The 10,667-nt window shown below is 45.6% G+C and overlaps 1 long non-coding RNA gene across 1 annotated transcript; it reads left to right on the top strand.

Annotated features, from left to right (window-relative positions):
* The first annotated feature begins 886 nt into the window (after positions 1 to 886).
* Positions 887 to 10,386, top strand: LOC144132476 (uncharacterized). The gene is made up of 3 exons (XR_013314824.1): positions 887 to 940; positions 2,884 to 2,907; positions 10,345 to 10,386. It is a non-coding gene; the product is annotated as an uncharacterized LOC144132476 (long non-coding RNA).
* Positions 10,387 to 10,667: the final 281 nt, after the last annotated feature.

Here is a 10,667-nt window from a genome sequence, read left to right as displayed (position 1 = left end):
AACAGTAACATCACGGAAGCTAATTAATCGGGGGCAATTGCATATTTAGCAAGTTTATTTCTAAAAATATGGCTGCGCAAAAATTTCAATTATCGAGAAGAAAAAAAACGAGCGAAACGAACAGGGGAGCAAAACATGTAGACTTGTCTCGCTTAGGCAAGAGGAACCTAACATTTCTGTCCAGTCGCCACTATGTCGGAATAGCTTTATCGGCTTGTGATAAATGCAAGTGTGTGATTTTCGCCACACTGCTCACTACTTCAGTCAGGAAATGAAATATGAATGTAGAAAACGCTTGAAAATAGAAAGTTTCGGGCTTTAAATGAAGAAAGAACGACCGCAGCGGAAATACAGAGGGAGCTGGACTTCCTCTGGTCGTGTACTCCTCGGCACCGGTGAATGTACAGCCAGCCGGATTGTAATGGAAGCGAGAATGTGACAGTTCTAAGTGACGATTTTGCGTAGTTTAGATTTGACGTGGCTCGTTACCGTTACGGATGTTGTGAATGACCTTACATGCCGTGCTAAAACTGCTTAACCAAGTAACGGCCCTGACAGGCTGATGACAGTCTATGGGCTGGTAGCCGAAGCTCCATGAGGTAGTGGAGGCTCAACGTCTGCGTCCGGCGTTTGTCTAAAGTAGCAGGATAGTGGTTCACAGTGTAACACTGCTCGACCTAATCCATTAATTCGGTTGTCTCACCGCGGTCCTGGCTTCTGCTCTTTGTTAATTCACTCCTGTGGCGGCTAGCATGCTATAGCGTACTCTGGCCTTTTGTGGTTGAAACCGAAATTGTAGAATATATTTCGGCGCACGTTGTTTTCATTTTTTTTTGTTTTAAACCGCAAGCTGCAACCCTTATTGTATCCCTCGTTTCAAATGAAGGTAAACCTGAAGAAGCCTGCATGTCTGAAGGAGGAGCAGTACCTGCTTCATTATGTAAGTATTTGCCCATCCGAAGTCGCGCATTATGATATGAGAAGTCGATAATATCTAGTAATGCAAGCGAGAACCACATTATTATAAAAAGCGCTGGCCCATTCTGCAATACGCCTCACATATTCTTCTTAACACGTTTGGGTACGTTTTTATACATGTTTCAATTGTTGAAAGTGACAGCGTCAAGACGGCTTTCCGCCGTTCGCACAAATCGAAGCAAACTACGTACTGTCGCAGTGGCCAGAAAGAACTGGCTTCTGCCAGCTGCAGTGCACTGACTGTTCTAGCGCTAAATGCGCACTATGCGAAAGCTGCTTGTTACGGGTGGCCATTGCTGCAGACGACGTGGATTTGTAGTTACTTCTGACAAAATTAGGACAGTACAAGATAAAATCTTGGCACTAAAAAAGCAAGACTGTCGTATGACATCTCTGCGTCCAATTCCGGCGTAAATAAGCGAGCGGGTTAAACGAGAGAAGTATTTCATAGTGCGCGCTTAGCGTTGCAACAGTCCATGTGCACATTTAGCGGCAGTATTAAGGTGAACACGGGGTAAGCGTGAATGACTTTCACCTGCTTTCATAAGTTTTCCTCTGGACCAATAATACCCATTAGACAAGTTCTACTTCAGTGCAAAAATAAGGATCCAATTTGTTGTTGCGTTCAAACTGACTGTTGTTCCATTTGATATTGGAGCTAATTGTACTTTTAAGAACTCCTCGACTACTCATACCTTGTGTGAGCGAAGGCATGCGTGGAGAAGTGTGACTACATGTTCTGTATACTTTAACTCTAGAGAACCTAGACTGCGCCAGATCGCGAGAAAGAGAGAGTTGATGATTGGACAGCGATGTGGGTATGCGATCCTCCCACTGCATTCGATAAAGATAAGCTTGAAAAAGTGCAAAAAAGATCTGCTCGTTACGTGCTAGGTAAGTCAGCCACAGATATAATATCCTGTGCTACACTTTCTAAACAAGCATTAAGCTGGGAATCATTAGAGCATCGCAGAGCCGTGCTTCGTTGAAAGCTTATTCATGGCATTGACCACTACGGAACTGGTATCCCACGTGAATGATACATCTTTTAGCCTAATTATGCATCTTTTCACCTCAATATGTGTTCTTACGACTGGATCACGACAAAGAAGTGCCTGAGTACAAGTGCAAAACTGAATCTTTCAGTTTTTATTCCCCGAAAAGAATTCGCCAATGGTTCCGACTGCCCTAATCTGTAGTTGCCTGCACCACTAGTGACGCGTTTTCCTCTTCATTAAAAGGATTCGCGGCTTTGACATGGCTCACTTCTCCCGTATTTTTTTTCGCCTGTTTTCTTCGTTTTTTTATGGCTCCATTTAACTGCAGACAAGGTTTGTCGGTTGCGACAAGATATCATAACCTTTTCATATTTATTACCAATGGTCGTGTGCACGTGTGTTTCCACTTTGTAGGGTTTTTCTCTCTCTTTTCTTATGGATTTTCGTATCACTGCTGGCATAGATCGCGATAAAATCTGATGACAGCCTTGGCGCACCTATGTAAGTGCATGCCTGTGTTCCCATTTTGTGCTATATCTAACGCTATCCCATTGTAGTGATGAAAACGTGTTCATGTCTCTTTTCACTCATCTCAAAACCTTCTCCTGAAACTTTGTTTCTTTCTTTTTTTTCATGTGCATGTGACCGTGTTTTGTGTTTTGTATTGTGGTCTATACTTTTCTTTTTGTTACCCCCCCCCCCCCACGTAAGGCCTAATAGCGCTGTGGGTATCAGATACATAATAATGAATAATGAATACATGAGCGTATAGCTGTGCTTTAATAGCAAATACAGGTCACTATACCGAATCGACTCTGTTTATTGTAGCAGTTTGTTCTGTTACAAACCACAAAAATGGTCTCTTCCTGGAAGATAACATTCTTCTCTATTTCCTACTCTGTCTCAGGGCGACAACCCAATGGGAATCGTGGTAAGGCGTCATCCAGCTACGCTTCTTGTCAGTAACGTTGTGTGTTTAATTTTCATGTAGAGAATGAGCGAGAGTAGCAAACGAGTTAGTAATATACCAGTCGGCCTACGACGTTAAAGGTGCTGCGCTTTCTTACGACACAACGCATCTGGCGGTAGTAAAAAGCAGCGTACTGCTCCATGCAACGCAACTGGTAGGACCAGTGACAGACTGGAGAAGCACTTTCGCTGAACTGCAAGGAACACTTTCCAGCAGTTCTGAGGCGTGTATAGGCTGTTCGAAGCAAATTCATCATCGGTGATTTCTCGGAAAGGCCAGCTTTCGACCAGACAGCGGAATAGATGCCTAGCATGCGCGCTACCATCCGAATACAACGATTCGTTCGGCTTCGGCTATTTCCCGCGATGACAGGGCCTTTCCTTTTTATAACGGTCACAGTGTTATAAAATATCGGTGGACACTGACAGTTTCCGTAGTGCGTGGCCAGAAAACCGCCGCACAGTTTCATTTCTCGCTCGTTTATCTACGTTGTTCACATGCTGCCTTACCAATTCGATAGACGAATCGCTTGCTTCCGAGGCTGAAAATAAAGTTTTGTCAGAATCTCAGACATTCTGTTTCTGAAATCTATTTGTGAAGAGGAAACCAGCAGGGATATGCGAACAATACTTATTAGATGCAAAATAGAACACGAAGTGGTTAGATTTACTTATGATTCGATTGGGAATAGTGAAGCTAAATAGCCAACTGAATGCGAAACAAATATTGATTGAACCTAATTGAGTTGGAATTGCGTATTAGTATGCTTATTCGGCACATGCGCGAATATTCGCGTGAAACAAATATTTATGCGAAACAGCGAGGTGCAAGCGAGGGAATATAAATCATGAAGGTGAAGCTCTACCTGTCAAAAGACGCAGCTCTGATCTGTACTAGGGGACACGCAACACGAAGTCAGTGTAATACCTCTGAGCGTAATGACAGTTTCATAGGAAAATTTTCTTTTGCTACTGATAACGACCACGTGCAAACGAGCGTCCAATCTCACTTGATTAGAGAGGGTTGAGCAACAGCCGTGGTCTCCAAGATTGGGCATGAAAGGGGAGCTTGATAAACTGAACGGTGCTGAATACTGTTGCGTAGCCCAATCTTTAACGCCATATCTACAGGCATTACTAACGTCGCCACACGATTGTCCTTTCCGCACAAACCGGTTGCGGCAGCATGCTGTACGGCGTCGCAGTGGACCCTGGTTTTTCAACAGACGTCTAAAAATCTACGGTGTGCGCTGTTCGGACTTCAACCAACTATTCCAAAACTTCAGACTGGATTCGCCTGGTTTCGATTACCTTTGAACATGCACTATTTATTTCGTTCAGCGAATCTAATAGAGATATATTCAATTGCTGTTCGAAATTTTATATATTGGCACACCCCTAGAAAGTATCCAAATTAAACACGGACCAGAAACCTAGGCACACACAACAACCGGAGGCCAGCAATTGTGCTACGTCAGCAGCAACCAACAACAATCGACCTGCAATCATAGTGGATAGATGGAGCTAATCAGCGAGTTGCTGGCTGCAGTTGTGCTGATGCAGTCTTCGTCATGCATGCTTTTGTAGTTGACTGCGAGATATTCGTGCTCTTCTAAGCCAATCCTCTTCCAAAAATGCTTACATTTAGAGCAGCGAATGGCATCTATATTAAAATGGCAGAGACACAAAATTCGCAATGTGGACAAATGATATGATTTGTTTCCTGGGCGTAAGGAGACGCCTTCTAGCAAGCTTCATGTGCAGGCGTTGAGTGGGAGATTGTTTATTATGATGTATTGTTTTCGGGGAATCCTCCAAGGCGTAATAAGAAAGTAATTACTCTCTTATTACAAATAGACTCCACTCTGCGGCCTTCCCCTAAAACATTGGACCAACACCGTGGCCACTTGAAATTTTTGATGAATTCCCTCTTGCCGAATCATATCCTAGCCGCCCCGGTTAGCTGAGTCGGTAAAGCGACTGTCCCGGTTAAGCGGTGGTCTCGGGCTCGAACCACGGAGCAGGCCGAATTTTTCATTATTTACGAAGTCTTTGTAGAAGCTGTATAGCTTTATCTTCTGGCCAAATGGCTGCGCTCTGGTAGGCAAAATTGAGTAACTACTCCCTTATTATAACTTAATATATTTTGAATGTCCTCTGAGGAGCCACTCGGCATTCATACCCACATTGAATGACGTTAAGGTGCACTTGTCCCAATTACCATGACGTCACCAAACCCACTGGCTGTTCACAGGAACAGCCAGCGCATGCTGGTGACGCCGATGTCATAAGGGATGTGGCAGTTCAGGTTATCCGGTCGACCGTGACGTTGTGGTGCACTTCAACTCTCAGTTCACGGTCAAAACTCTCAGTTCACGGTGAAAAATTGTTCAGAATTAATTATTCGTGCTGTGCTCTGATTATTTTAGCTAATTTTCACTGTTACTGTTCTTTAGGCGTCTTTCAGGGCAAGAAAGATGGACACCCAGAAACTCGTGTGTGTACCTCTTTAAGACAATGCGAGGCACATTTTCTTCTTGAGTAGAACCCAGGCGAGAATGGTGCTTGCGCAACATATCAGCGGCCCGCTTGGTGATATAAACCTCTCGCATGACAGAGAACTTTTGTACACCGTAGTTGTGGCACATTTCGCAAAAATGTTATCGTGCTGTGTCGCACACGCTGGATTCCTTGACCAGGATCATGTTATATATACTTGGGCGAAAGCACGAAGGCTTGCGTGGAGTTTAAAATAAAACGTCTATGCCCTTGCTGACAGCTAATAATAATTGGTTTTTTGGGGGAAAGGAAATGGCGCAGTATCTGTCTCATATATCTTTGGACACCTTAACCGCGCCGTAAGGGAAGGGATAAAGGAGGGAGAGAAAGAAGAAAGGAAGAATAGGTGCCGTAGTGGAGGGCTCCTGCATAATTTCGACCACCTGGGGATCTTTAACGTGCACTGAAATCGCACAGCACACGGGCGCCTTAGCGTTTTTCCTCCATAAAAACGCAGCCGCCGCGGTCGGGTTCGAACCCGGGAACTCCGGATCAGTAGTCGAGCGCCCTAACCACTGAGCCACCGCGGCGGGGCGCTGACAGCTACTTTCTCTGTATTTCAGGTCAGCTTGTGCACATAATGCATAGATTTACATTTTTAATGTGGCTGCGTTTTTATGGAGGAAAAACGCTAAGGCGCCCGTGTGCTGTGCGATGTCAGTGCACGTTAAAGATCCCCAGGTGGTAGAAATTATTCCGGAGCCCTCCACTACGGCACCTCTTCTTCCTTTCTTCTTTCACTCCCTCCTTTATCCCTTCCCTTACGGCGCGGTTCAGGTGTCCAACGATATATGAGACAGATACTGCGCCATTTCCTTTCCCCCCAAAACCAATTATTATTATTATGTGCACTGCATACAATGTCAGCCTTCTTCGCATCGTCCTATTTTCAGAGGAGTCTCCTCATTCCAAAGGGCTCCAAGAAAACCGGCGAGTTCCAAACGCTGGAATCGCTTGTCAAAGCTCCTTTTGATGAAATGGTGGCAACTGATGACATTTTATTTGACTGTCTGGACTAGTAGCGTTACGTGGTCGTCGCGAAGGTTAGACCGGAGGGAGTTATCCAGTTCCTCCAGTAAGAAGTTGCAGTCCGTCACCACGCAGGACCCATATAAAGTCCCCAGCTTCGCAGCCATGGCAGAAGTACTCACAAAGGACATCGTCGGAACCAGTGCGACTTTTAAACATTGAAGTCTCCCTACCGGTGAACTATTCGTACTCTGTCTGAAATTATCGAAAATCTACAATCTGTGCCATTCAAGAAAGTGTGCGGCCTGTCGGTTGATAGCTTTATTGAGCTTCTACCCTGTTATCTTTCCTACAACTGCGTTGATTTGAAGGGTTCTTTAATCCTGGAGGAAACGTTATATGTGTTAACTCTAGCTTTGCTCCAGTGTTGCACAAGATAATTTTAGGAAATTTAACTGACTTCAAGGCTCACTGATGACAAGCGTGTGCGCAGTTTTGCGTTACGTTCATGAGTTTCTGATTATTTAAAGCTTTTAGGCAATGAATTCTAGCTTGTGGTCGCAGATTTTAAACGCCTTACGGGTTTAAAATCTTCGTCACACACAATTAATTCACTCATTACGTTCTTAGGGACCACACCATTACATATTTGAACTTCAGCTAAAATCTCAAATTTTGGATATTTTTGGTTGCGTTTTTACCTAGATGAAGAACTAAATTTTGCCCTAGGGGCCTCACAGTCAAATACCTTGAAAAGAGGGGTTGCTATGAACACTTTTCGGAAAGGTGGTTTGACAAGTGGTTCGAGTGTTTGGAAGCCACGGCTTTTCCAAGCGCGCTTTTGAAATTGGGGGATGAATCCTTGGTCCAGAACATAAAAATAACAATGTGAAGCAAGCTCACATTGTAGGCGGTGCACGATTGACATCTGTAGTTCCGCTTTATACGCACAGGGTGGTCTGCAAAGTTAAGAAAGCAGCTCTCAGGCAAGGCGTAGATGTTACCTTCGCAGCTCAGTGCAAGATTTGGAGCTAGTGCTCGCGTATATCGCGGATCAGGTCATGAGATCCAGCATGTGCTACATAGCATGGGAACTTTCTCGCGACATGTGACACACTTGTGGTGTATACGAGTCCTATGATATGCGAAAACGACTACATCGGCCACAGAGGCCAATGATTGGCTGCGGAAGCATCATGCTTCATTTCATTCTAATGACGAAGCAAACATGTCTCACTACTGCCGAAAGCCGAGATACCACCCGGTGTCCTACACGGCAGCTTTCTTGGAAAAGACAGAGGCAAGACGCTAACTCCTCGAAGCCTACTAAATCTGTATGTGTGGCGACGATTGCGTCAGAACAACTTTCGTCTGCTTGTTGGATAAACAAAGAGGTCTTCTAGATAGCTAGCTGCTGTTGTCCGCTATCTCTCCAATATCATGACACCATCAGTCATCCGGGGGGACATAATTGCATTACTAAGTCATGACTGTCCTTGTCTAATTGCTGTGTGTACCTCCTTTATGTGACTGCATTTGTTGGACTGGTGTTCGCTTCAAGTACCAATATACCAACTGGCTAAGATTTTGGCCCTTGTGCAAGCCTGTCCATCCTTTCTCCGGTTAGATTTGCTCCTTTCACCAGTGCATGCCGTCCGGCCTGCTAAAAGTTCACGTCGCAATAATGCGCACTGCATCCAGTGTACGTTTCCTTCTGCGTGGTTTCGAAACGCTCAGGGTTCTGCAGTGTAGATGACAGCGGTTTTTCGACACCGCGTAAAAGGTGGAAAGCATGAGCACGCCTGACAAAATCGGGCACAAATTAAAAGAGAAAAAATTGGAGGACGCTTACGCTTCGCCTTTAAGAGTGGAACGTGACACCGTGTTACAGCACTGCCAGGGTGTCCACGGAACGCCATCGCCCGTTCGGCGCTACGCCTTGCCCCTTAGACAAATCGCTCTGCGACGTACGGTGAAACGGACGCATGGAGCGGCAAACCACGTAGAAGCGCTACCAAGCAAGGCACTCAAGTTGCAGTCGTTGTTCGTGGGCACATCGTTCTCGACAAACCCGATGCCGCGAACGCCATGCGCCGAACGAACGGGCAGCAAGCCGCATGCTTCGTAGTGAACGCGGTTTGGATGTGCGCTGCGTTGTTCGCCGCTCACCCCGTGATTCCTGCGTGCCAGCACGGCCCCACTGCGCCCGAACAAGATATATGTAAGACCCGCCACTTCCTTTGCTTAAAATCAATTTTCATTTCATTTGGGCCCCGCCGCGGTGGCTCAGTGGTTAGGGCGCTCGACTACTGATCCGGAGTTCCCGGGTTCGAACCCGACCGCGGCGGCTGCGTTTTTATGGAGGAAAAACGCTAAGGCGCCCGTGTGCTGTGCGATGTCAGTGCACGTTAAAGATCCCCAGGTGGTAGAAATTATTCCGGAGCCGTCCACTACGGCACCTCTCTCTTCCTTTCTTCTTTCACTCCCTCCTTTATCCCTTCCCTTACGGCGCGGTTCAGGTGTCCAACGATATATGAGACAGATACTGCGCCATTTCCTTTCCCCCCAAAACCAATTATTATTATTATTTCATTTGGCTTTCCTTACGGTGCGTTTCGGGTGTTCACAAAGATATGTGAGACAAGCCTCACTTCCTTTCCTTAAAACCAATTTTCATTTCATTTTCCTTCCCTTGCGGCGCGGTCCATGTTGTCCACCGAAATATGTGACAGGCGTCCCTTCCTTTTCTTGCGCTGCCGTCGCGCGCTATCTGTTGGCACAGTGGCGAACATTGCGAGGAGGAGGAGGAGGGATTTCTCGCTCATGGCCGACGCCGACGACACCTGCTTTTCTGCGACACGAGCTCCTTAACGCTGTCGCGTTAAAAGAGAAATTCAAATTGCCCCGCCGCGGTGGCTCAGTGGTTAGGGCGCTCGACTACTGAACCGGAGTTCCCGGGTTCGAACCCGACCGCGGCGGCTGCGTTTTTATGGAGAAAAAACGCTAAGGCGCCCGTGTGCTGTGCGATGTCAGTGCACTTTAAAGATCCCCAGGTGGTCGAAATTATTCCGGAGCCCTCCACTACGGCACCTCTTCTTCCTTTCTTCTTTCACTCCCTCCTTTATCCCTTCCCTTACGGCGCGGTTCAGGTGTCCAACGATATATGAGACAGATACTGCGCCATTTCCTTTCCCCCAAAAACCAAGTATTATTATTATTATTAACGCCGCCTTCCACCGCATAGCTGCCTATATTTAAAAAAAATGAATATTCTGTTTCTGATAAAACAGGGAGGAAAAATAGCAATATCCATGTGACAACTATATCGATCAACGAGCACTAATATTTGGATATTATGCCGTAATTACATGTGCGATCGTGTGGACAGCTGTTTCGTTTACAACAAATACACTCCCTGGTGCAAAAACTGGAGCCCAGGCCGGAGGTTTGAAGTCACTTTCTAATGTCAAGTTCAATGCTAGATTTTATTCGCATTTTAGCAATACTCCATAATGCTTTTGTCTAAAATGCGTATCCTGCACGGAACACTCTCTACAGATCTTAATACGAAAATGTTTACATGTCTCTACAAAAGACAGAACTGAAGAAACAGCTGGCAGAAAGTGTTCAAGTAATAATAGGCTACGCGCTATTCAATTTGTTCTAGGTTGTGTCTTTTAAGCCATTGTGTTGTCATGTTGCAAGCGTGTCAAATGAAATGCTTCTTAAAGCATCGCTGGACGTTTTCATAGCAGAAAAAAACAGAGAATCCTAGTTTGCACATATTAACAGATAAATGAGTGATATTCGTTTCCACATTTTTCTTCCGTTGGTTGCATCGCACAAGGACTAAATAAGGTGCCTCTCTCAGCGATGCTATGCGAAGACGCTGCACATGGGGCTGGAACAACTCTACTGCCTGCTGGTAAGGAAAATCTCTAACTCGCGCCACTTCAGAATGGCTCACTACTACAGATGAGTTTTTGGCTTTGAGCAACGTATTCGGATGCGGAGACCACATACGACTGGCGATTTGCTGGTTCAACTTTCTTGTGTTCTGGCGATAAAATGTCGTTCGCATATTTTCTTGCCACCACTTCACCAAGATCTATTCTCACACCATCACTTACTCTGACCCCTCATCAGATTAGGATTATAAGAGGCCCCTTTGCAACGCTCCAGAAGAAAGGCCGC

The sequence above is a fragment of the Amblyomma americanum genome, chromosome 5 (assembly GCF_052857255.1).
Source record: "Amblyomma americanum isolate KBUSLIRL-KWMA chromosome 5, ASM5285725v1, whole genome shotgun sequence".
NCBI classification, from domain to species: Eukaryota; Metazoa; Arthropoda; class Arachnida; order Ixodida; family Ixodidae; genus Amblyomma; species Amblyomma americanum.
Note: the sequence above shows the minus strand (reverse complement) of the source record. Positions and strands in the feature narration are given on the sequence as shown.